Source organism: Pelobates fuscus, chromosome 6, assembly GCF_036172605.1.
Source record: "Pelobates fuscus isolate aPelFus1 chromosome 6, aPelFus1.pri, whole genome shotgun sequence".
Taxonomy (NCBI): Eukaryota; Metazoa; Chordata; class Amphibia; order Anura; family Pelobatidae; genus Pelobates; species Pelobates fuscus.
The window spans coordinates 299,105,599-299,132,291 of record NC_086322.1 but is presented as its reverse complement, the minus strand read 5'-3'; the positions used below and the strand labels follow the sequence as shown (position 1 = coordinate 299,132,291).

Below are 26,693 nucleotides of genomic sequence, written 5' to 3'. Positions count from 1 at the left end.
AATGTAATAAATGGTACTGCCCCCCTGTGTAATGTAATACATGGTACTGCCCCCCCCTGTGTAATGTAATAAATGGTACTCCCCCCGTGTAATGTAATAAATGGTACTGCCCCCCTGTGTAATGTAATAAATGGTACTCCCCCCCCGTAATGTAATAAATAGTACTGCCCCCCCTGTGTAATGTAATAAATGGTACTTCCCCCCCCATAATGTAATGAATGGTACTGTCCCACCCGTGTACTGTAATAAATGGTACTGCCCCCCCCGTATAATGTAATAAATGGTACTGCCCCCCCCTATAATGTAATAAATGGTACTGCCCCCCCTGTGTAATGTAATACATGGTACCCCCCCCCCCGTGTAATGTAATAAATGGTACTTCCCCCCCGTATAATGTAATGAATGGTACTGTCCCACCCGTGTACTGTAATAAATGGTACTGCCCCCCCCCGTATAATGTAATAAATGGTACTGCCCCCCCGTATAATGTAATAAATGGTACTGCCCCCCCCCGTAATGTAATAAATGGTACTTGCCCCCCCCATAATGTAATGAATGGTACTGTCCCACCCGTGTACTGTAATAAATGGTACTGCCCCCCCCCGTATAATGTAATAAATGGTACTGCCCCCCCCGTATAATGTAATAAATGGTACTGCCCCCCCCGTATAATGTAATAAATGGTACTTCCCCCCCCATAATGTAATGAATGGTACTGTCCCACCCGTGTACTGTAATAAATGGTACTGCCCCCCCCGTATAATGTAATAAATGGTACTGCCCCCCCCCCCCGTATAATGTAATAAATGGTACTGCCCCCCCCTGTGTGATGTCAATAGACTCTGCTGCCACCTGTTGGCTGCCCCGGGTACCGTGTTCCCGATGTTAAAAACACTGACATCAGCTCACATGTTGCCAACCTGCTGATACCGTGTTCCCGCCTCTGCACTTTCCGGACTCTGATTGGCTGCGGCAGCTGTCAGTCTGTAAACTCTGCGCGCTGATTGGACGGCGCGGGGCGGGCGGGCTGGATTGTCATTTCCGGCTGAGTGTCACTGACAGACTGGACGTGGAGACAGCGAGCAGGTAAATATCGCAACAGTGGGAGGAGCTGACAGCTCATATCGTGACAGCAACCGTGTGACATGTCACCCAGCACCTCACTATACCGCGCTATTTACTATCACACCCTCCGTATACCGCGCTATTTACTGCCACACCGCGACATGCCCTCCGTATACCGCGCTATTTACTATCACACCGCGACATGCCCTCCGTATACCGCGCTATTTACTATCACACAGCGACATGCCCTCCGTATACCGCGCTATTTACTATCACACCGCGACATGCCCTCCGTATACCGCGCTATTTACTATCACACAGCGACATGCCCTCCGTATACCGCGCTATTTACTATCACACCGCGACATGCCCTCCGTATACCGCGCTATTTACTATCACACCCTCCGTATACCGCGCTATTTACTATCACACCGCGACATGCCCTCCGTATACCGCGCTATTTACTATCACACCACAACATGCCCTCCGTATACCGCGCTATTTACTGTCACACCGCGACATGCCCTCCGTATACCGCGCTATTTACTATCACACCACAACATGCCCTCCGTATACCGCGCTATTTTCTGTCACACAGCGACATGCCCTCCGTATACCGCGCTATTTACTGTCACACAGCGACATGCCCTCCGTATACCGCGCTATTTACTATCACACCACAACATGCCCTCCGTATACCGCGCTATTTACTATCACACCGCGATATGCCCTCTGTATACCGCGCTATTTACTATCACACCGCGACATGCTCTCCGAATACCGCGCTATTTACTATCACAACGCGATATGCCCTCCGTATACCGCGCTATTTACTGTCACACCAACGCCCTGTAATCTATCCGGTGTCTCCGCATACCCCCCTGTCATCTATCCGGTGTCTCCGCATACCCCCCTGTCATCTATCCGGTGTCTCCGCATACCCCCCTGTCATCTATCCGGAGTCTCCGCATACCCCCCTGTCATCTATCCGGAGTCTCCGCATACCCCCCTGTCATCTATCCGGAGTCTCCGCATACCCCCCTGTCATCTATCCGGTGTCTCCGCATACCCCCCTGTCATCTATCCGGTGTCTCCGCATACCCCCCTGTCATCTATCCGGTGTCTCCGCATACCCCCCTGTCATCTATCCGAGTACCTCTGGATATCGCGTGCTGTGCTGTAATATGTATACTATACTGTACTATTCTATAGCAGTATTAGTTTTTTACGTTATTATGATGCTGCTATTTTTATGTCTGTTGTAATTAATAAGAATACGAGGTTACTGTGTTTGTTCTTTTTTTTATTTATTATTATTTCAGGCTGCAACACATGTGGCAGTTAGTGGGTTACAGCAATATCCTCCTAGTGATTGGAATTTAGCTCTCACAAAGGCTGCGGTGCAGTAAAATTTAATCACACACCTTGCACAGTGTCAGCTATGGACGGGCCCCTGACCGCTTTTGGAAAGGAACGTGTGTGTGGAACAAAATCTTGTTTTTCTCCAGACAATCCCTGAACGGTGGAATTTGAGTTTTCGGCGGGGTCACTTTCTGAAATGTTAATCTGGGATGTTTGTTCAACATTTAGATCACTTGGTTGGTTTTATCCTGCCCTGTGAATTTATGTTTAAAGCTCCTTTTAGTCTATTCAGTAGATAAAGGGATTGAAAACGCAGGACAATTAATCAGGTTGTATGATTGTGTGGTTTGTGTCATGTTGTGAAAGTGACCTCTCACTGTGATCTCCACATATCAAGGGAACACCGGATGGTAATTGGTGATGCAAGGGTTAATATCCATATTTACTTTGGAGTATCGAGGGTTTTGCCATTTTTAGACCTAAACAATAAATTCGGGAAAATGTTTGTCTTTTTAAGAATTTTTCTAGTTTGTTTTAAAATGTGTTTTGTTTTTTTCTCTTGTTGGTTCTCAAAAATTCTTTATGGAATGATCCTTGGTGTTAAAGCTGCGTATAATATTCAGGTGAAGTTATTTCTTGATGCTGAACGCGGTTGGTTGGTTTCAAGCTCTGTGTAAGGAGGTTTAAACTAATTAATAGCCTTCTATATACGTTTTTTTGTGGTGTCTGCTGGACGGAGGTTAGCTCGATCCTACGTGACCTCTGTGTGTCCTTATGACTTCATAACGCAGGATATGAAAGGTGTTAGTCTTCATTTCCACCATTTTATCTTGTTAGAAATTCCTTTTTTGTTTATCTGTGTGTGAACAAACCAGTGTTTGCATATGATTGGGAATGTGTGCCTTGGTACCCTAACATGGCAATACGTTATGTTATGTATTTCACAGCTTGTGACCCTTTTTATACTATACACCGCATTCCTCTGGTTACCACAGCTCAACTGGACTAAATTAGGCCAAACCCCACTTCACAGTTTAGAAAGTTGACAATGGTCCAGGCACTCGATGTGTAATCAAAAATGCAGGTTTATTGGACCCTGTGATTGCCTGGACCATTGTCGACGTTTTATACACTATGACCATTTATTTATTTTTATATACGTAAAAGGCCCCTGCTTACCTACGCCGTTTCCTGCGTGATTGAGAAGTTGCCACGGCAACCAGCATGTCTGTTCCGGTCTTTCCCGCCAAATTTCACTGCTTCAGCTCGAAGTTCTGGACTTCTCCGACCCGGTTTTCTGACCCGGCTGTCAGGATTACAAGTTGATCCAGCACGCAGTACTGTGTCACACCTAGGACTAAGGATAACATATAACCAGACGTTAGAATGGCCAGACTTAACGTCTCCAAGAATAGTCAAAATACTAGCCGGGGTCAGGGAAACGGAATCAGACACAAAGATGAGGGAAAGCCAAAAGTCAAGGATACCAGATATCAGGAAAGTCAAAACAAAGCCAAAGTCAAATACCAGAAAATCAAGACCAGGAGCGCAGTCTCAGATAACCATAGGAATGAAACCACAACAGGGCAATGAGCAAGAGGAGATTTGGGTTTAAATACCCCTCCTGTGGATCTGATTGGCTGTAACTGGCTTTTGACCCCAAAGGCAATTACCAGGTTCCTAATTGCATGATTGCTGCTCAGCACAAACCCTCCTGTGGATTTGATTGCTGCTTGGCACAACTTTTCCTGTCAGGATCGTAGTGCTGCTCGGCACAACGTTTCCTGTCAGGATTGTAGTGTTGCTCGGCACAACTTTTCCTGTCAGGACAGTAGTGTTGCTCTCACAACTTTTCCTGTCAGGACAGTAAATGCCATTAACCGCATTTTTATGTTCCCACGTTCCGGCTTACCAAGCGCGGGGATTGGCTCCCTTTGTTCGCATACACTTGTACCATTCGTTTATTACCGTTCATTTAGCTTTGTATAATTATCCTTGTGATTCATACAGCCCGTTCATTCACTTACTCTGTTCATTCGTTTGATTCAAGCCGTACGTTTGTGTACTTTCCCGTTCGTACGTCGTTTGAATGATATGCTCATTCGTTTAATACTTAGACGCTAACACTTTATCTTTCGCTTTCAGCTGTTTGGTTGGTCATTCTCATAAATTCACGGTTCGCATGTTTGTTTAATTCATGATGCTTGGTACAGTTTAACTGTTCGGTTTAGCATTTGCTAAATGTCTCTTAATTCTTGCAGGCATCTCTGTTCGGTTGTCCCTGCACGTATTAAGGGATTTTAGTTCCTTAACCCCTTAAGGACACATGACATGTGTGACACGTCATGATTCCCTTTTATTCCAGAAGTTTGGTCCTTAAGGGGTTAAACATAGCTGGCTCTTCACTAATTTCCCACTCACTGTCTTATCTGCATGTTTTTACAATTTTTTTCACTTATTAGCACTTTGCATTGTTTTAAATCCAAACCACGGTTCTATTCACAGATGCTTTCATATGGTTTTACATGCACCATTTAAATGTAGTCTATTAAAACTTTTTTCTAGTTTGTCTGGGATTCACCAGATACTATTACGTAGTAGTCACACACGATTGACAATAAATTCCGCTTGCTCGATAGGTTAACCATTGACATTTCCTAAAAAACTCGGTACTCATTTTGTTCTCCTCTTGTACCTCGTATTTTAGGTGCCTATATCAATTGTTAGCAATTTTGCTAGTGAAACCTAGGACAGAGGTATTCTTCCAGCAATCTTGTTTCAGGTATTTTCAGTTCCTTACGTTCATATATTCCGTGAAACCGGTACATTAAGGCCACGCACTGCCTTTTACGTTTACACGTTGTGCTCAGTTAAGGGGCTTGTGTCATTGCATCGGATCCACGTTAGGTCCTCAATACGTTACATTCTTACAAAGATTTTCTGTTGTACTATCTGTTTTCCAGCTTTGACAATTACTTACTTTAAGACAAACTAAGATACAGAGTTACTCCAACACCTATCAGGTCATTCTTAATTTCTCTTAAACTCTTCGAATAAAATATATGCCTTCTTCTTTTATTCACACGTATCTTCATTATTTATAGGTACACATAACAGACCCCTCTCTGGTTATAGTACACTCTCATCTGCTCTGTTTAGGGTACGTTATGTTGTATACTCAAAGCTATAATCCAGTACTTCACTTCTCATAGGTTAATTGTTTGATTTTTTTCATATAGGTGTCATTTACAGCTACATCCTCCCTCCAGCTTTTCTACTGTTTCTATTTTTCAGCCTATTTTGGTACGTATGGTTACTTTTACGTTGCTTCTTATAAGACAAGGCCCTGCTAGGGATAGAGAACTGGCTGAAAGGGTTAGGAGCTGACCTTACTACTTTGTTTAAGTTATTGTTCTTATGAGGCCAACTCCCCACCTCTCGCTGAGTTATCGCCCACACGGCCCTACATTACATAAATTGCCTCATATCCCCTTCTGCAGGGGTTGTTTAGAGTGTCACATGCCCCGGCCATACGCATTTTTACTCCATACTGTCACAGAGAGGCCAACATCCCGCCACACCAATATATGGCCACATTTCCCCACGGGCCAAATCATAGGTAGAGCCTCTCTTCGTCACTTAGCAATTAGCAGGGATTCACCTGTCACAGGGCAGTTAAGTTCTTCGCCACTGGCACTAGCTAGCACGCCAGTTCTATATAGGGGATATCACCATTGGTTTTTTAAAATAGTATTTGTTTTACTAAATAGGATGTCGCAAGAATTAATCCAAGGAGGCAACATGTCTCTCCAGGGTACTCCTTCCAGGCACAGCACGCCCGTTAAACCAAGCTTTGACCAATCTCTCATTCCAGCTACCCCCGGGTCTCTGAGATCCTGGACCATTCCTAAACTGGCAGCAGAACTACGCCGTAGGAATGCTCCTTTCCTGGCCACAGCTACTAAAATGGAACTTTATAAGCTACTAGCGGTCCAGTTCAGCAAACCCAGGCCTGGCACAAGCTCTCAGGAGTCCAATGCCAGCGGTTTGGTACAAGTTCAAGGCACCTTGTCATGTATCTTGTCTACCCTTCAGTCGTTTAACGAGAGGATGACTAAGATAGAAACAATCATCCCTACGGTTATCAACACATCTGACGTTCTAACTAGTCTCTCTCTGTAGCGGAACCCCTTTTTGGCTGTTCCATTTATTGTTGGCACTGAAGAGGTTTTTCATATGCCTGGAGTACACAGATTTACATTGCACCATCTATGGCTATACTTTTGTTCGGTATACGAACAAAGTACCGAACAACCGGACCACCCTGATGTACAATATTCATGTAATTTACCTCCCTGATCGCTTCTCCTATTCCCTTTGTTCATACGAACACGCTGCTATATTCCCTGGGTGGACGCCATTTCGGTAGCCGAACACGTGGCGGCGGCCATCTTAAACCCACGAACAGTGGTGTTTGGTCGTCGAGTGTCTGGAACTCAAAACGGACACTCGACTAGCCGAACACTGCTAAGACCTCCAGGGTGGCAGAAACTACCGAAAGAAACCCACGAACGGCCCGTCGTTCGGTAGGATGAATCCCATGAACTAGGGGATTCATCCGGTTACCGACTCCATTATTTGTGGTGTAGCCTTTCAGGACTTTTGGGGCACGAATAGAGACCGACCGCAGGGCCTGATCTCATGGAACTATTTTCGGCATCTTTACCCATTGGGTCGGTCAAAACTTTACCTTCCTATAACTCCCGAACCCCTGGTCTGATCTGGGTGATATCAGGATATTTAAAGGTATATCACACATATTTGGGGTACATCTAGAAAGTGGGGAAAAGTATGTGCGTTATAATTGTATTATCTGTCAAGCTAAGGGGAGGAGATGTGTGGGAGGTAACGATATGATTGGTGTAATGTGTAATTGATGTGAATCCCTCCCTTGCATGGGAGAATCTCATAAAAGCAGGAATGTTACCATTAAACTTCAGTTCTACTCCTGATACTGTGTGTCGTCCAGTGATTGGGAAAGGTGATGGGATACTATTGGATTTTATTGCTGATTGTGCTGAATATTCTCTTGGATTTGCTACTTGTTCCTGCATCCTCTTAATATATTGGTGGAGTTAAGCTGTGGGAAATCAGCTCTTCGCTACACTCTCCTTATTGCTTCGCAGGACATTTCCGAAAATAGAGCTTTTAATTACAGTGATATTTCCGTGATCCTGAAAACAATGGACCCACGTCTTAACAAAAAACTCTCCATCCCCGAATTTGTTCTCGGCTTTGGACTATACAGACATGTAATCTGCTCTGTATACCCTCAGAGGCAAGAGGAATTCGACCTCTATTTACGCAAGGTGGTGGATCTAGGGCACAAGTATGGGGGTTTCGCTTTCTACGATTACCACAAGTCACTGTCATCTAAAGCAACAGCAGCTCTGGCCCAGTCCAACACTCAGTTGGACACACAGTTGTTCTTGTGCGGTTTGTTCCTCTACCCCACACTCCTCCAACTTGTGTCACTGCGAAACCAGACCCCTCTACATCCCATACCTTCACTTCCTACCCCTCCACCACCCCTTCTGTCAGTCAGGATAGGGGACAAAGAAATAATAATAATAATAATTTGTCCGCACCTCATTCCTCTCACAACCCTAGTTTAAATTCATTAATACCGGCTGAAGAATTTTCTCTCCATTATGCCACTGCAGATCATGCCATACAAGTTATTCTACTGGCCGGTGAACAAGCCTGGCTCCGTAAGACGGATATTACGAACGCATTCAAATTACTTCCTCTGCATCCGTCACTCTGGCATATCGATGGCGTCAAATGGAGGGATAATTATTACTTCGCCACCAGACTCTCCAGGAGCAGCCCAAACTTTTCAACATCTTTGTAGAGACTCTATGCTATCTGTTCCTGAATACGGTCAAATGCCATTGTCCATTCAAATACAAAAAGAGAAGTCCTGCGCTTAAGCAGCAAGGACTACAACACACATCAGCCCCAATATATAGTAAAAACCAAAGAAAAGAAAATGTTACTTGCGCTTTCTCCTTAATCCCTATGTATATTTAGACAAATGGAGGTCATTTAGTTGCTCCAATGGCCATTGGAGGGATGCCCGCCTGCCAACGTCAAGGCAGACCCCCCTAAGCGGGTCCTAACACTGACCCTTCAGCCTGCTTCCTTGAGCTTCTGGCAAAGATATCTCTAATGAGACAGAAAGGGGTATTTTTTATATACACCCCTTTACTTATTAACCCTTAATAGGGAACACATGGGATGGGTAGCAGCATTGTAACCAGGCTGTTTGATACAAAGTAAATACAAATACAAAAAGAGAAGTCCTGCGCTTAACCCCTTAACGCCGTTATGGCGTACCATGCCGTCACGCATTAAATGGGCTTTAAAGCCGTTGCGACGGCATGGTACGCCGTAACGGCTTAAGCCCCCAAGAAGAGAGGTGTACTTACCTCCGCCGCGATCCTCTTCTGGGGGGTTGCCTGAGAGCCCAGGCAGTCCCCTTCCGGCAAATGAGGCCCCCGGGGGCCATGTGATCGCTCTCAAAGAGCGATCACATGGCCTCCTATAGCTGGCTGTGGATCTGCCAGCAGGGAGACTGTCTGTCTGAAATATCAGACAGTCCCCCTGCTGGTAGGAGGTGTAAAAAAAATAAATTAGACATGTGTAAAAATAAAATAAATATATTTATATATATAATATATAATATATATACATATTATATATATGTAACGTCATACAAAGTGTATTTTAATATTAATATAAGTACATTAATATTAAAATACACTTCGAATGATGTTACATATATATATATATATATTATATATGTATATATAAAATATGTGCATATATATATTATATATAAATACGTATAATTAAAATAATAAATAAATAAAATAATAAAATAAATAAATAAAATATTGAAACAAAATTTAATATAAATTATATATGCATATGTAATTTCATTCTAACTGTATTTTGTTATTAATATATATATATCGGAAACAAAATACACTTAGAATGACATTCTATATATATCTATCTATATATAAAATACAAAAAAAACAAATATATATATATATATAGATAAATACATATAATTACATAAAAGATTACATTAGTATACGCGTAGAATTTAAATACCTATAAATGCATATATATTAAAATTCTACGTGTATATTTAAATAATCTTTTAACGTAATTATGTGATTTGATTAATTTAAAATTTGATTGACATGCCTGACAACACAGGGAGAAAGTGCAGAGAATTTAATTCGCAAGCACTATATTTGACCCTGTAACTCTCCAAGACACCATAAAACCTGTACATAGGGGGTACTGTTTTACTCGGGAGACTTTGCTGAACTCAAATATTAGTGTTTCAAACTGGTAAATTGTATTACAACGATGATATTTTAAGTAAAAGTGACGTTTTTCGCATTTTTTACAAGCGAACGGCACTTTTATGGTCTATATTATTGTTGTAATATGTTTTACTGTTTTAAAACACTAATATTTGTGTTTAGTGAAGTCTCCCGAGAATAACAGTACCCCCCATGTACAGGTTTTATGGTGTTTTGGAAAGCTAGAGAGTCACATATAAGGCTTGCATTTCATTTTTTTCACATTGAAATTTGCCAGATTGGTTATGTTGCCTTTGAGAGCGTATGGTAGCCCAGGAATGAGAATTACCCCCATGATGGCATACCATTTGCAAAAGTAGACAACTCGAGGTATTGCAAGTGGGGTATGTCCAGTCTTTCTTAGTAGCCACTTAGTCACAAACACTGGCCAAATATTCGTTTTTTGCTTTTTTCACACAAAAACAAATATGAACGCTAACTTTGGCCAGTGTTTGTGACTAAGTGGCTACTAAAAAAGACTAAACATACCCCACTTTCAATACCTTGGCTTGTCTACTTTTTCAAATGCTATGCCATTATGGGGGTAATGCTCATTCCTGGCTACCACACCGTCTCAAAGGTAACATTACTAATCTGGAAAATTTCAATTTGAAAATGGAATGTTCTATATTTGACCCTGTAACTTTCCAAAACAACATAAAACCTGTTAATGGGGGGTACTGTTGTACTCGTGAGACATCGCTGATTACAGTGTTATGACATTCACAGTTAAAATGTCAGACGGAAATGCACATTTTAAAAAAAATCTTTTTTAATTTTCTCACATTTTTTTAAATTTTATTCATAATAAATTATGTTCCATATATGAATAGTTAATGATAGATTAAAGCCCTGTTCCTCCTGAACAAAATGATATATAATAAGTGTGGGTGCATATAATTTGAAAGAGGGGAACTACGGGTAAACAGACATATAGCGCAAATTCCAGTTTTTGTTTACGTTTTGTTTTCATCAGAACGTGCACTTTTGACTCCGTCCTGAAGGGGTTAAGCAGCAAGGACTACAACACACATCAGCCCCAATATATAGTAAAAACCAAAGAAAAGAAAATGTTACTTGCGCTTTCTCCTTAATCCCTATGTATATTTAGACAAATGGAGGTCATTTAGTTGCTCCAATGGCCATTGGAGGGAATGCCCACCTGCCAACGTCAAGGCAGACCCCCCTAAGCGGGTCCTAACACTGACCCTTCAGCCTGCTTCCTTGAGCTTCTGGCATTGTCTTCTGACAAAACGAAAGGCCCCACAAAACAGTTGGTATTCCTGGGTATCTCACGAGACTCGGTGTCTATACAGGCACGCCTCCCAGATGTGAAATTGATGCGCATTAGACTACCAATAGATTACCCATATTCAGGAACATATCAGACCTATTAGAAACCCCTTTAATGTCCAGACTACCTCTACAATCAAAGTAGCCATTTAAATTGTCTTCTACGGCTTCCTTAGACCCTAAAGTTCACTGTGGTCCGTCAATCTGATATCAGCACATATTTAAAAGTATCGGACATGGTCAAACACAGCGACCATTACGTTATGTCTGTCCAATGGTGTCCCCACTGCCCAATGTGTCAGGGCAGCTATCATACCCTCTGCCCAATCCTTCTTGGCAGGTATTGTCCCTTCTGCCCAATCCTTCATGGCAGGTATCGTCCCCTCTGCCCAATCCTTCATGGCAGGTATCGTCCCCTCTGCCCAGTCTTTTAGGGCAGGTATCGTCCCCTCTGCCCAGTCTTTTAGGGCAGGTATCGTCCCCTCTGCCCAGTCTTTTAGGGCAGGTATCGTCCCCTCTGCCCAATCTGTCAGGGCAGGTATCGTCCCCTCTGCCCAATCTGTCAGGGCAGACCTCGTCCCCTCTGCCCAATCTGTCAGGGCAGACCTCGTCCCCTCTGCCCAATCTGTCAGGGCAGACCTCGTCCCTTCTGCTAAGACCTGTCCCATTACTAACTCCTTTGGCTCACTGGCCCTGTTGATTTAATCTCTCAGATACAGACTGTTCACAGCAGAGCATTATACAGCGTCTTTATATTGTATGGATTTTTTTAGTTTACCTCTTTAGCATAATGTATTTTTATAATGGATTTTATCTGCCTGCTCGGGAACTTGCAGAGGGTATTACAAGCGTTTTTGTGCTGTCTGAGCGCGTGGTGCAGTGATTTAAACAGGGAGGCCAATAGCTGCGCACCCTGTCAGGGAGAGGAGCTTATCCCGTTATCGCACAGGGCAGGAGATAAAAATGGAAACAATTATCTTAACTGCTGAAATGTGGAAGGAAATGCCTATTATTTACTAAACAAGCGTTTAAAATCTGAACAAAAAAATGGCTGAACTAAGAAAACGTCAGTTACGGGTTATTTTCAAGTCTTTGTGTTTAATGTAAATTTTGCAAGTGGGGTGTCTGCTCACTTTTAGTGAATTAACCACAAAGCATGTGATCTAGTGATTATCATAGCATTGTTTTGAGGTCTCAGAGCCGCCTTACCATTCTAGAACTCTCCAGGGTTTATTTACTAAACTATCTCGGCCCAACTTCACCATTTTCAGCGGGCCGAGATAGGCCTACAGTTTGCGTTACCAACTTTATAGCGCAAACATATTCGGCAGCGCTGCACGTTCTTAGAATGGGGATAATATATGTGTCTGAATGTATGGAATACTTGTGTGTCTGTGGGTTCTGAGAAGTCTTTTCAGTAAATGTTTGGCTAATTTCAGCATATGGTTTTATTTTATTCCCTAAATAACACTTTATAGGTCATTGTATGGTTTTTGCGTGGAGTAATTGGTTTGTACTCCCAGTGTGAACTTCCCACCATTTAAACCTACTCAGACAACGTCCCTGTGTGAATGACACAGAGAGTAATATATATGGGAAGTTGGATAAAGTCAATAAAGTTATTCAATTTCTGATATGTGTGTTTGTAAATTAGGGCCATAATATATTCTCTTACTTGCTATTGTTATTACATTTTGATTTGTGTAATTGGTCTCTCTTTGTTACATACAAACCTGTGAATTAATTAAGCAACATTGATTGTACAGATGCCTTCTGAGAAGGCACAGGCATGGCATTTCATGCAAAGTACCTAACCAGACAGCTTGCTTGTTTTCCTAGGTTCTCCTTTTACAACATCTCCTGTTACTATCAAAGTCATTGTGTGTAGTTTTATTAATAGAAATATATACAATAAGTGGTGCTTGCTAATGGTTGTTTTTCGGTGCTGGATTCAGAAATCCCCCAATTCTTAACCTAGCTCATAATGGTTTTCTACCAAGCTTATATTTTTTTGCAGTATTCTATTCATATCCCAGAATTGGGCATACCATACAGGCGGAGGTGCTGTCACACATGTCTCCAGTAGAGTTGTATAAACCCTTAAGATACCGTGGGGGATAAATTAATTTTTTACGGTTGATTTAGGTAGACCAGATAGCTAGGTATAGATTGTAAATAAAAACTAAAAACTGTGATCAGTCTAAAATAAACTCTTCATAATAATCCTGTGTATAAAATGCACTCCACGGGTCTGACAACTCAGAATATAAGAGCTCTGATCTGACAGTCCGGCCTTATTAAAGGGACACAGTAGTCACCAGAACAACTACAGCTTATTGAATTTGTTCTGGTGAGTAAAATCATTACCTTCAGGCTTTTTGCAGTGTTTACATTACGCGGCGCATGCGTAAATTCCAACGTTGCCATGCTCCTGGACCTTTTGGGGGCGTGGATTTAAAGCGAAAGGCAACACACTATAAAAGGGCACCTTTTCCATTTGTTCAGCGCCCTATTGTGGTTCTTGATAGTTCCCTTTAGTGCTCTTGAGATCCTTTGTTGTATTTACTGATATTTGACTCTTGGCTTTTCCTCCTGACTATTCTACTCTCTGGTTTCCTGATTTTGGCTTGGTTATTCTCGTGTGCCTGCTTTCTGTACTTCCCTGACTCTTGGCTATTCCTTTGACTACTCCTTGGCGTCTGAGCCTGGCCATTCTAAGGTCCGGTATACGCCACTTTCTAGATTACACTCTGCGTGTAGGGGTCATTGTCGTGACAGCCTGCAGCTCCAGACTTGAATACAAGTATGATTTTACTATTTTTAGGGAGCGGACCAGGGTGGCTAGATAGGGTTAAAACCACTATAGGGCCAGGAATACATGTTTGTGTTCCTTTTAATGGGTCATCATGCTGTGATCCTTTATTTCATTCTTTGAGTCTCAGAACACTATGTAATGGGTTTAAACCCTTAAGGACACATGACATGTGTGACATGTCATGATTTCCTTTTATTCCAGAAGTTTGCTGTGTGCGACCTGTCCTTGATAGTGTGATGTCCTGCTGTGTGCAAGCTGTGCTTGTTAGTGTGATGTCCTGCTGTGTGCGAGCTGTCTTTGTTAGTGTGCTGTTCAGCTTAGTGTGCTATCCTGCTGTGTGCGAGCTGTCCTTGTTAGTGTGATGTCCTGCTGTGTGCGAGCTGTCTTTGTTAGTGTGCTGTTCAGCTTAGTGTGATGTCCTGCTGTGTGCAAGCTGTGCTTGTTAGTGTGATGTCCTGCGGTGTGCAAGCTGTGCTTGTTAGTGTGATGTCCTGCTGTGTGCGAGCAGTCCTTGTTAGTGGGAAGACCTGCTGTGCGCGAAACAGTCCTTGTTGTCAGTGACCAGTCCTGCTGTGTGCGTGCAGTCATTGTTTGTTAGTGTGATGTCCTGCTGTGTGTGAGCTGTCCTTGTTTGTTAGTGTGATTTCCTGCTGTGGGCGAGCTGTCCTTGTTTATTAGTGTGATGTCCTGCTGTGTGCGTGCATTCCTTGTTTGTTAGTATGATGTCCTGCTGTGTGCGACCAGTCCTTGTTTGTTAGTGTGATGTCCTGCTGTGTGCGAGCAGTCCTTGTTTGTTAGTGTGATGTCCTGCTGTGTGCGAGCAGTCCTTGTTTGTTAGTGTGATGTCCTGCTGTGTGCGAGCAGTCCTAGCTGTTAGTGTTGTGTGTGGTATATAGTTACCTTTAACCCTTCAAGACCGGAGGGTGTACTATTACGTCCTTTTTAAAGCGGCTCTAAACGCCGCAGGGCGTAATAGTACGCCCTCCGGTTTTTCCTTACTTACCCGGTCGCCGGCGGTCCCACGCCGGCGATCGCGGTTGGGGGGGACTCCCAGGGAGCCCCCCCGCGGCAGATCTTCCTCCTCCGGTCCCCCCCGGTCATGTGAGAGCGAGGTCCTTGCGAGGACCTCACAATCACATGGCCGGTATAGCTGGCTTCTGTATTGCCAGCAGGGGGACTAACTGTAATGACAGTTGGTCCCCCTGCTGGCTGAAAATCAAATTAAATAATGTTAAAAGTGTAAAAAAAAAAAAAATATATATATATATATATATATATATATATATGATCTAAGTATATATATATATATACACACGTACACTGTATAGGTGTATTTTAATATTAATATATATATATATATATATATTAATATCAAATTACACGTAGACTGATACTGATTAAATATATATATAATTATTGTTATATATATTTATATATAATATAAAAAATATGTAAATACATAAAAAAATAAAATAAAAAAATAATTAAAAATAAAATATTAAAAAATATTTAGATGTGTTTTATTTCGTTCTAACTGTATTGTGATATTAATATATATATATATATTTATATCAAAATACACATAGAACGAAATAATATATCTATATACATAAATATATACGTATATATCACTAAATATATTTAAAAAAAATTATATATACGTATATATATATTAATTCTACACATATATTTATGTAATAATTTTACATAATTAGATATCCTAATTAATTACAATTAGCGGGACCTGCCTGACAACCCATGCCGAAAGTATAGGGAATTTAATTTGCTAGCACTATATTTAACCCTATAACTTTACAAGACACCATAAAACCTGTACATGGGGGGTACTGTTTTACTCGGGAGACTTCGCTGAACACAAATATTAGTGTTTCAAAACAGTAAAATGTATTACAACGATGATATCGCCAGTAAAAGTGACGTTTTTTGCATTTTTCACGCACAAACAGCACTTACACGGACGATATTATTGCTGCAATACTTTTTACTGTTTTGAAACACAAATATTTGTGTTCAGCGAAGTCTCCCGAGTACAACAGTACCCCTCATGTACAGGTTTTATGGTGTTTTCAAAAATTACAGCGTCAAATATAAGGCTTGTGTTTCATTTTTTTCACATTAAAATTCGCCAGATTGCTTACGTTGCCTTTATGACCCTATGGTAGCCCAAGAATGAAAATTACCCCTATGATGGCATACTATTTGCAATAGTAGACAACCCAAGGTATTGCAAATGGGGTATGTCCAGTCTTTTTTAGTAGCCACTTAGTCACAAACACTGGCCAAAATTGGCGTTTGTTGCATTTTTCACACACAAACAAATACTAATGCTAACTTTGGCCAGTGTTTGTGACCAAATGGCTACTAAAAAAGACTGGACATACCCCATTTGCAATACCTGGGGTAAATTTCATTCCTGGGCTACTATACAGTCTCAAAGGCAACGTAACCAATCTGGCGAATTTCAATTTCAAACACGCTATATTTGACCCTGTAACTTCCCAAAACACCATAAAACCTGTACATAGGGGGTACTGTTTTACACGTGAGACATCGCTGAATACAAATATGTGTATTGTATTGCAGTAAAAGCAAACAGTATTTTGACATCCACAGTTAAAATGTCATGTAGAACTAAATTTTTTTTAAAAAAAAATCTTATTTTCTCCCATTTTTTAAATATTTTTTTTATATAAAATTATGTTCCATACCTAAGTATTTGATGTTAAATGAAAGCCCTGTTTCCCCTGAATAAAATTATATATAATAAGGGGGGGTGCATTTAATATGAAAGAGGTGAATTACGGTTGGACAGACATATAGCGCAAATGCCAGGTTTTGTTTACGTTTTGTTCTGTTCACAACTTGTACATTTGGCTGCGGTCTTAAGGGGTTAATCTGTTTAGTTTTGTTATTATTATTGTCATCATCCTTTATTGTACATGTTCTGCATCAGTTTAAAATATTAGAAATTTAAAATAAAATAGTTTGGCAAACAAAATAAAGCCATCAGACCCCGGACATGGACAGAGTCTGTGTTTCCTGATCCTGTATCCTCCTCTGGGGAAATCTTGCTTGGAAATAATTTGTCTTTAACTCTTGTTCTAAAAGTGCATTTCAGAAACAACTTTGTAGTGACTCATGCCGTGGGCTGGTCCTAGGTAGGTGCTTATGTACAACATGTGTGTTTTTAATGTGTCACCATTACATGTCACGCAGTGTCTCTTACTTATCAGAAAGCACGTAGCTGTTCCCTCGATGAGTTTGTTTTGTCTGACTGACAGCCTGTTAATAATGGGGTGCTGGCAAGTCTATGGATAGGAATGGGAGGTCCATGTAGTCCGTCAGAAGACTTGGAACTATAGAGAAAGCTGTCCATTAAAATTATAGTATTTTCCTGCACATAGCGAGGAGTGCAGTATTGTCCCTAGCCTTGTGACAGTGATTATTTGGAATGGATGGCCACCCGTTCTGTAGGGTTTGTGCCTTGCTTTATTTAGAAGTATTCCTGCCTGTTTATACGGTATTGACTGACTTTCACATTTCCCCTTTCTTCTCAGGAGGGTTTCAGGCTGTGAGAAACTACCCCTGTTATTTCGGTACTTTTGTTTTTTCCCTGTTCATTAAAAAAAAATCCTACGGAACACCGACCACCCCCCAGGCTCATTCACTTCAAAGAAAACCGCCAATTAAGTGCTCTCTCTGTGTTGCTGCTGTTGGTATATAGCCGAACGCCACGTGCAAGAGAAAGCGGCGGCCATCTTGTTCGCACGAAAGGAGGCAGCGGTACTTGTCATCGAGTGTCTCGAACCAAAACCAGACACTCGACTTCCCGAACGTCGGTCAAATTACACCAACGCCTGCTTATTTTCACCGACCAGCCAGGAGAGCGCTATTAAGTAGATTTGTTCCCACAACCTAGGAGAGCAAACGCTACCTATGAGCCAGGGGAACCGTTCGTGCATTTATTCGTTTTTTTGTACTTTGCGAAATAGATCAACCGCACAGCCCAATTTCGGTCAAATTAAGACCTCCATGTAACTCTTGAACAACTGAACCAATCTGGGTGATTTTTTTAATATGCTGGTCCCCCAGATCAAGGGTATCAGGGGATATGACTTTTGTGGGGTTCCTGTGGAGTTTGGGTTAGTTTTATGGAAATGTATGCTTTTGTGTTGTGAGATAATTGAGTTTAGTATAGTGCTTGACTATGAGTGGTTAAACTCTATATTGTCACCTCATGCAAATGAACTCTTCCCATGATCCTCTGGGACAGTGAAATTGTGACAGTCTGTATTTTTTTTTTTTTTTTTTACTTCAAAAGGGACATAAATCCTGAATCTTGAAATCTATTGTAATGGCAGCCTTAAATCTGGAATATGTGTGGAAACAAGCAAAGTATTACAATGGTTTTCACTGAAGCAGCAGCTCATGGGAAAGTAGAAGGATTTTGCATACTATGCCCGGTGTGTGCCTTTCCAGAAGGCTCTTGTCACAGTACAGTATTGTGTGTAGCTCTAATAACCCTGCGTGTACTGGCTCCATTCTGCTGTTAATGCTAGTGACCCTGCTTTTTGGCAAAGTCTTTGTTATTTTCCAGGAATTTTGACTTTTAAGTCAGCAGATGACAGTGCCAAAGCAGAACTTTGACTTGAAGTAACCCTCGTGCTGTGAGAATTCTCATCATCTCTCTGGTTTGTGTATTACATTGTACCAGCAGTATACTGTTAGTTGGTGGATGAGGCAGGAAGCAAACCGTGTGTGAGTCATTGAACTGTGGTTGGCTGCTAAGGGTGAGTGCAGAGCCTTACAGCCATAGCTGGTCTCGGTATTTGGATTTGAGAGTGAGTGTGGAGCCTCATCATCAGATTTGAGGATGGTTACAGAGTCTTCTAATTGTTATAGAGCAGAGTGCAGAGTCTTAAATCCAGTTTTCAGGCACAGTGCGGAGCCTACAATAGGGCATTGAGGTGCAGAGCTTCACATTTATTTTTTAGGCTGATCGCATTTTTCATTGAGGCACAATATGGAGTGGATGGTTGGAGGCACAGTGTGAAGCGTAGTGGTTAGTTCGAGACACAGCGTGAAGCATAGTGGTTAGTTTGAGGCACAGCATGGAGCGTACTGGTTGGTTGGAGAAACAGCGTGGAGCCAAATGGTTAGTTGGAGGCACAACGTGGGCCTAGTGGTTGGTTGGAGGCACAGCGAGGGACCTAGTGGTTGGTTGGAGGCACAGCGAGGGACCTAGTGGTTGGTTGGAGGCACAGCGAGGGACCTAGTGGTTGGTTGGAGGCACATCATGGAACCTAGTGGTTGGTTGGAGGAACAGCGTGGAGCCTAGTGGTTAGTTGGAGGCACAGCGTGGGCCTAGTGGTTGGTTGGAGGCACAGCGTGGGACCTCGTGGTTGGTTGGAGGCACAGCGTGGGACCTCGTGGTTGGTTGGAGGCACAGCGTGGGACCTCGTGGTTGGTTGGAGGCACAGCGTGGGACCTCGTGGTTGGTTGGAGGCACAGCGTGGGACCTAGTGGTTGATTGGGGGCACAGCGTGGAACCTAGGGGTTGGTTGGGGGCACAGCGTGGAACCTAGGGGTTGGTTGGGGGCACAGCGTGGAACCTAGGGGTTGGTTGGGGGCACAGCGTGGAACCTAGGGGTTGGTTGGGGGCACAGCGTGGAACCTAGGGGTTGGTTGGGGGCACAGCGTGGAACCTAGGGGTTGGTTGGGGGCACAGCGTGGAACCTAGGGGTTGGTTGGGGGCACAGCGTGGAACCTAGGGGTTGATTGGGGGCACAGCGTGGAACCTAGGGGTTGGTTGGGGGCACAGCGTGGAACCTAGGGGTTGGTTGGGGGCACAGCGTGGAACCTAGGGGTTGGTTGGGGGCACAGCGTGGAACCTAGGGGTTGGTTGGGGGCACAGCGTGGAGCCTAGGGGTTGGTTGGGGGCACATCGTGGAGCCTAGGGGTTGGTTGGAGGCACAGCGTGGAGCCTAGGGGTTGGTTGGAGGCACAGCGTGGAGCCTAGGGGTTGGTTGGAGGCACAGCGTGGAACCTAGTGGTAGGTTGGAGGAACAGCGTGGAACCTAGTGGTAGGTTGGAGGAACAGCGTGGAGCCTAGTGGTTGATTGGAGGCACAGCGTGGAACCTAGTGGTTGGTTGGAGGAACAGCGTGGAACCTAGTGGTTGGTTGGAGGAACAGCGTGGAGCCTAGTGGTTGATTGGAGGCACAGCGTGGAACCTAGGGGTTGATTGGGGGCACAGCATGGGGCCTAGTGGTTAGTTTGAGGCTGAATTCCGTAGCTGTACATGTGATGATAAAGGAGCCTAATTACTTTGTGTCAGTTAAACCCTATCACACTGTTTTTAGCTCTGCCCCGGGGCAGGGAAGGGCCTGGAAGTGCTGTAAAACAGGTTCAGTTACGTTGTGTGTTGCCTGATTCAGCCATAACTAACATTTGTACAGCACTTAGTGTGGATTGCAGGGATTCCAGAGCAAATTCTAGCGGGACCAGTCAGCCAGTGGCATCACGTTGCAGCCCTTGTTTGCCAGCAATCTTCACCACAGTGTGCTCTGGATTTACTGGTTAGAGGGGTTCATACAATACTGCCCAGTGCATACCCCCTCTTTTAAACTTGTACAAGTCATAGATAGTCAATTTATAGTCTGCCATAAATTATTACTGCCCCATTTCTATGATAAAATGTTTTCCCACCAAGCTTCTGCCCCAGAGCAAACTTTACAGAGAGGACAGCACTATCTCCTCCTGTTACCATTTATTTTACACAAGGTCGCCTCAAACTGAGAAAATCACTTCATACTGTTTCTAATTATTATTTTTTTTTTAATTCTTTATTTTTCTTGTGCATTAGATTACAAAACAGAGTAGTCTGTAGCGCCACGACAGCGGTTACAGGCATTTCAACGGCATACATGGTCACGGCAAAGATAAACTGCACTTTTTTTTTCCCCGTAGGTAAATAAAACACGCTAGGAACCTTGTTAAGCTGATAAACATAGTAAATACATGTTTGCTTTGCACTTCTATTGTGTTGGGTCACGAGTGGGTCGACAAACTTAAAATATTAAACATAGTATGATTTCACCTTGCTCAGTGGTGATTAGGGACAAGTAAACAATGCCTGACTAGTTAAGATGTACACATTAGACATATTAGCATAATTGCACACATTTTGCTAAGTTATCAAGAGTGGCACTTTTATGGTGCTAAGCTAGCTAAATTAGTTATATCAGTACATCAGTACACCTGCCTTATGGTAGTGCGCTTTGCTGTGTAATCATTGCTGGCTATTATAATAGGTTGCGGGGAGACTCAAACTTTGAACTACGCGTCAGGGTCATGTATTCCGCTCTGAGGGGTAATCTTTACTTCCAATAGGCGATGTTGGGTTTTTGTGTAAATCTAACTAGAGTATCAGCATTCTGTGTACTCTGGGTCAATGCTATAGTAGTGATTGCGTACGTCTGTGTCGTGTGTAGGTCTTGTCATCTACGCTGCTGCTTTACATAAGTAGTTGTGTGTCATTTTGCTGTTCCCTCGCGTGTCACCCCGTGGGTCCTCTTAACCGACGGGGGGGCGGGGGGGAGGAGGTCTGAGTGTGTCATACTGTGGTATCTAAGAGTAGTGGGAGCGGAGAGGTGGCCGTGTGTGCGGTCGCCATGGTAAGGTAGAGCATGTTCCAACTGATCGGTAGAGATAACAAAAACAATATAAGTTTGACTGGTAAAGGGCTAGATAGATGGTAAGTCAAAATGGTAAGTCAAGATGCCAAGGAGTTGTGGCTAAATAATAAATTGTGCACTGTCCCAATAGAGTCAGGAAAACGGTTTGTGGGTCGTTCCGGGTCTCTAGGTGTCGGCTCCTTCAGAAGGTTCCTGCCTGGGTCGTCGCGGCACAAAAGTTGTTACCCGTTCAGGGTCCCAGCTGTGTGGAAGCCTTGTGGTCGTCTGGGGTGCCGTGCGGTGCATGGTGTCCTGTGGTAGACCCAAAGCATGAAGTAAGTCCCGTGCTCCCTGGAGGTCGTGTACCACATGTTTGTCTTCGCCCTTCTGGATGAGAAGGGAGCAGTCGGGCGCCATCTGTATGGTATGTCCCTTTGTCTGAGAAGTGTGGTGAAGGGTTTTAACGACCCTCTCCAGGCCAAAGTGCCTCCCGTGAGATCTACAAAGAAAGACAAGGCGTGGCCCTCAAACATGAGTTGTGCCCTGTCTCTAGCCGCTGCCAGGGTTGCGGCCCTGTCCTTTCTGTGCTGGAAGCGAATTATTAGGTCGCGAGTGGCCGTTGCTGGGGCTCTGGCCGGTTTCGGGACCCTGAATGTGCCGTCGAGTTGGATGGCTTTGGCTGCTTTTGGTGAGAGTAATTCTGCCAGTAGCCTGCGTATGTAGTGCGGTAGTTCCTTGGCAGGTATGTCGTCGGGCAGTCCCCTTACTTTTATGTTAGCTGCTCGGCGCTCGTCCTCTACAGCGGCGAACCTCCGTACGAATTCTGCATTTTTTTGTTGAAGGTTCGCAATCTCCGTCTGCATGGAGGTGATGCTCGTGCCTTGTGCTGCTGAGGTGACTTCCATGGCGCCCAGCCTCAAGTTTATGCCTTGCAGCTCCACACGGAGGGTGGCTATGTCACCTTGTAGCGTGGACTGTAAGTCAGCCAGCAGGGTCTTTAGTACCGATGTTGTGATCGGCGCCCCGTCTGGGGCCTGGGGCTTGGTCATGGCAGCCGGTGGTCTCGGCATAACTAGCGCGTCCTCCTCCAGGGAGGTTTCGTCGTATAGGTCGGAGTATGTGTCGGCTAGGGCAGCCATCTTGGGCCCTGCTGCTCCGTGCGCTTGCCTCCACATCGCCCCGATATCGTGGTTTTGTCCCGGCTGGTCCGGCTTCGGTTTTTTGGATTTTCGACCCATGACTGGTCTGCCACCTCTTGCCGGTATTTGTATCGGTTTTGGGCGGTTTTGCTGGTCTGGTGTGACTGAAACTGTGGTTGTTTCTCTGGAGCTTCGGCGCCATGCGACCTCTCCGCTTTGCTATTAGGCTCCGCCCCCCCATACTGTTTTTAATGTTATTTAAAATGTTATCCCACCCTTTAAGGATTTTAATGTAGAAATCTCAAAAGTGAAATTACCCAATTCCGCTTTGTTCAAAATTAAAGTCGAAATGTAATGTTGGCAAAAATAGCTGATAAGGTAAATTCTCTATCTCCGCTACAATTGCAGCTCGGCTATTTACTGATTGAAGTTTGGCAATTGTATTGTTTTGCTTCGGTCAGGGGAATGCTATAAAATATGTATTGTTAAAATGCCAAAGGGAGTTTTGAATGTTAGGCTAATCTAGCTAAATCTGAAAAATATAGCTCCATATTCAGTTTGGCTGTTGTATTGTATTCATCTAAATCTAATTGTGAAAAAAGGTTTTTACTTACCCTATTTTCCAGCCCGGAGATTAAGTCACTGTAACCACTTGACCTGTCTACTGGGATGTCATGCCAACGTTTCTAAAAATCCAAGCCAATGTGGCGCATTGGGGATGAAAAGCGCATGCATGTGGAGGTTAGCTGTGACTCGGTTCTCACAGGAAAAAGCACAATTAGTGGCGGTCTGGAAGACGTATTTAACCCTGTAATGTAAGCACGGCTGTATATTTTTAACGATAATGCTTTACATGACGACTAAGAGGGGAGCTGCACCCAGAACGCTTCATTGAGACAAAGAGGTCTGGGTGCTTTACAGGCACTTTTATCTTTAAATTTCAAGTAAATCTCACTTTAGTTAATGACCTTGTGTATGTTGTAGGAGAGTCAGGACACTTTCATACTACAGAATGCAAGATTGTACTTAGTTGGGCAAGGGAGATAAGAATATTACACACTGCGCCAGGAACCCCACGTGATATTACAGTATGCGCGGCAGGCAGGATGCTGGCAGTAACACATACTACCCCCTACCACCTGCTGGTTGGTTAATAATTACACAGGCTATTTGCTGGGTAAATACAGAGATTGGTGTAAGAGCAGATTAAATGTATCGGCAAGCAGGGCAAGATGTGCCCAACCTAGAGCAAGAGGATTTGGAACCAGGGCTTTTTAGCAGCTCGCCCCATTTTCCTCACTAGATTCCCAGTAATTCTGAATCCAGGACCCTGTGTGTGAATCCTTATACTGACTCCATATCTCCCGCTGTGGATCGTCTCTGTCAAGATCACTTCCCTCTCCCGGCTTGGCGTTAATGTCATTTGCCAAGTTAAATATTAATTATAGAATAATTTCACCGGTCTCTATACATTGTGCCTTGGCCTGTTAATTATTTATTTATGCTGCTATAACACTTTGTGTGGTGCCCCTTACTGGAATACACACTAAAACCTCAGACAAGTGAATATGAAGTGGAGCGTTACATTAAATTGAGATAATACAAATTCTCACAATCACAACTGTGACAAATATACAATATCACTTATCTCACTGTGTCTTAGGAAACAACTTATCTAATCCTAAAGATAAAACAATTGAGATCACAGTGCAATATATAATATAAATAGGAGACAAGATAGAGCTAATAGAAATGTCACTATTTCATCCTTTACCGGGCCATCCTTTATATCAGTGTGGCCCCTCCTCTTTATTGTCTGATTATTCAGTAAAGTGTCCCTGTAACTTTATTTTTTATCCAGATTTTCTGGGGTTTGTTCATATAGTGCTATGTGCCTATTGAATAACCACTGTCCAAGGGCACTCTGCCACTGGGTGGTCCCCTCTTTGTGTGTCCCTGAGTGTTCTTGGCACTGCGCGGGGAGAGTGGAGACATAGAACAAATCCAGGCCTGTCTCTGAGAATGGAAACACTCATATTGAAACATACGGGACTGTGCTACATTTCCAGCAGCCAACTGCAATATTGACTGAAAACTAGGGACTGCCTGCCGTATCCGGGAGAGTTGGTGGGTATGAGATGTGTAGCTGGTTAGATTAGACTTAATCCGTGAGATATAATACATTTTTGTTAAATAGTCTGACACCCTTAATATGGCATAGCTGCTCTGCGTCGGCTCACACCAACACAAAGTTTTTATATTGTATGCAGAACTGACAACAAGGGATGTTTGGCCGATTTTGTTGAATAATTTTATTATGTTTACCAGTCGGCGTAGATGGCTATAGTCTATATAAAATCAATATGTTGCTTTATCGAGTGAACTATGTAGGTGTCGCCATTGTTGTATGTTGCTAGGTTACCGTAACAGAAAGTTTAATTCTCATTATACCTGTTCTACCTGTCGTTCTGATCTGCAAACTGCATTCTATACAAACTCCCTGTGAGTGCAGTGTCAACATTTCACATCTCTGAGGCAAAGTGCCAGCACGGACAGTGTCCACACAGCCCATAGCAGGTAAATGATAATATTTGTCCTTCAGCCCAGCGACCTCCCAGTTTGTTTTATTTGGGTTATATCTGGCTCTGCCAGCTGTGTTAGTCCTAGTTTAGAAGTCCTAGCTCGGACAGAGGTTTGGATAGTTAGTCTTTTTAAAAGGATAATTCAGTTGTGAGAGCACTATTGACAGTGTTGCTATATGTAAAATGATTGCTGTGTTCTCGGCTGTTAACCAGAGAGCTGTAATCGCTAGCCTTGCTGCCATCACCTGGCTGGGTTTGACAGCGAAATTAGCCCTGGAAGCTGAAACTGTGCCACGTCTTGCGAGTTAAATAACTGGCACTCTGTCAGTCAGCTGTGTACACGTTTGCGCTCTGTGTAAACAGTTTTTGGGGTTTTTTTTTTCCTCTAAATATTTTCACTGGTTTTGTTTTGAGTTGGGAAACAGCGATATTTCCTCTTTCGGCTAGTATTTTATTTGTTTAATTTTGTGGTTGCCTAAAAGATTGCACACTTCCAGCCGGGTTACAGACGGCAGAGGACGCTTCTCGTATTATTAGGAGATGGCTCTAAGCAATTCATCTCACAGGGCTGGATTGTAATTGCGTCTGTAACCTTCCTTCTTTGACGGAACGTTTGGCTCGATAATGTACACTTACTGTTTGTAGTGTAAACACGATTCATATGTTACATATTAAAGGTTTAAAGTGGGCAGCTTGTAGTATTACTGTGGACCTGTTAGTGTGTTTTGTTTTCTGTTTTTATTGCAGTTTTAAGCACTTCAAAACTGCAGATTTTAATGTAATATATGTAGACAGTAGCAAACGCATATCATATCTGTACACTTTCAGATAAATAATAATGTTAAAAGAGGTTAATAGAATCACTACAGCTCCTACCTAACACTACTTGACTTTAAGATATATTGACAACATTACTGAGAATTCTATTACGACTAACAGAGAATAGCTAGAATCAGTTAGATCATCTAATTATGATTATCAAGGTCTGATGTTTCACTTGAAGAGAAATGCTTCCCTAACTCCGCATGGGGTTAGCGTCACTTTAAAAAGCTCAATATCATGAGAAATAACAAACATGACTGACGACCTCTAGCCCAATAGTGTCACGCGGGCTCATTATACAAGCAGTTCTAATGCAAACATTCACATTATTTAATCTGGCTCCTGTAGCAAGAGGGATAAATCCATAGAACAGGAGTAACATTATGTTATACAAAATGTAATAAGGGAAAATGATAGAACTGCGTGTTCTCATATGATTAAGACGGCTGCAGTCCCACATGTTCATTGGTCTGTTTG

General features: G+C 43.1%; 1 protein-coding gene across 3 annotated transcripts in view; it reads left to right on the top strand.

The window, feature by feature from the left end:
• The first annotated feature begins 1,036 nt into the window (after positions 1 to 1,036).
• OSBPL2 (oxysterol binding protein like 2) overlaps positions 1,037 to 26,693 on the top strand; it is a 65,188-nt gene continuing 39,531 nt past the window's right edge. The window contains exon 1 of one of the 3 annotated variants that reach the window (XM_063459602.1): positions 1,037 to 1,086. The gene's annotated coding sequence lies outside the window, so the exon portion shown is untranslated. Of the gene's footprint in view, positions 1,087 to 25,311; positions 25,390 to 26,693 lie in introns of those variants that run through there. The other 2 variants (XM_063459601.1, XM_063459600.1) reach the window with 2 other exon arrangements.